General features: G+C 36.8%; 1 long non-coding RNA gene across 1 annotated transcript; it reads left to right on the forward strand.

Moving 5' to 3' along the window:
* Window positions 1-6: 6 nt before the first annotated feature.
* Window positions 7-636, forward strand: LOC132136690 (uncharacterized). Its single transcript, XR_009431538.1, has 2 exons — window positions 7-171; window positions 291-636. It is a non-coding gene; the product is annotated as an uncharacterized LOC132136690 (long non-coding RNA).
* Window positions 637-1,000: the final 364 nt, after the last annotated feature.

Genomic DNA, 1,000 nt, shown 5'->3' on the forward strand with positions numbered 1-1,000 from the left:
GGAATGAGGTTAGTTCATCAGGATCTGAGGAGATCTGCAGTTTACACAGTGAGAAACTCAAGCTCTTCTGTCTGGAGGACAAACAGCCGGTGTGTGTGGTGTGCTTTACTTACACAACAACATGACAATCACAAATTCAGACCCATCGGTGAAGTGGTTTCATCACTGAGGGTAAAACAGATTTACATTTGATGATTAAATCTGGACATAAATCCGTTTTTCTCCTATTATGTGAACATATTACAGAAATATCTGGTGTTTTATATATAATTTTTTAATTTATACTCTAGGAGGAGCTCAATACAACACTGAATTCCTTACAGGAGGAACTTCAACACAAAGAAATCATTAAAGGAAAGTTTGAAAAAACACTTCAATACATCAACGTGAGATTTGATATTTCTACATTTTATTAGAATAGATGCAGTATTGTGTCTGACATAATAACATGTTCCTGTATTGACTGTTTACTCCTTGGAGTTTATGAAATTAACTATCAAACATGTGCATTTAAAATCTTTTTATTCTCGGAAAAGAAAAACTATTATACAGGAGTGTCGTGGAAAAGTTAATTTCAGTAATTCAACTCAAATTGTGAAACTCGTGTATTAAATAAATTAAATGCACACAGACAGACAGATCTCAACAAGTTAGAATATGGTGACAGGCCAATCAGCTAATCAACTCAAAACACCTGCAAAGGTTTCCTGAGCCTTCAAAATGGTCTCTCAGTTTGGTTCACTAGGCTACAACACAATCATGGGGAAGACTGCTGATCTGACAGTTGTCCAGAAGACAATCATTGACACCCTTCACAAGGTGGGTAAGCCACAAACATTCATTGCCAAAGAAGCTGGCTGTTCACAGAGTGCTGTATCCAAGCATGTTAACAGAAAGTTGAGTGGAAGGAAAAAGTTTGGAAGAAAAAGATGCACAACCAACCGAGAGAACCGCAGCCTTATGAGGATTGTGAAGCAAAATCGATTCAAGAATTTGAGTG

This window comes from Carassius carassius, unplaced genomic scaffold, assembly GCF_963082965.1.
Source record: "Carassius carassius unplaced genomic scaffold, fCarCar2.1 SCAFFOLD_275, whole genome shotgun sequence".
Lineage (NCBI taxonomy): Eukaryota > Metazoa > Chordata > Actinopteri > Cypriniformes > Cyprinidae > Carassius > Carassius carassius.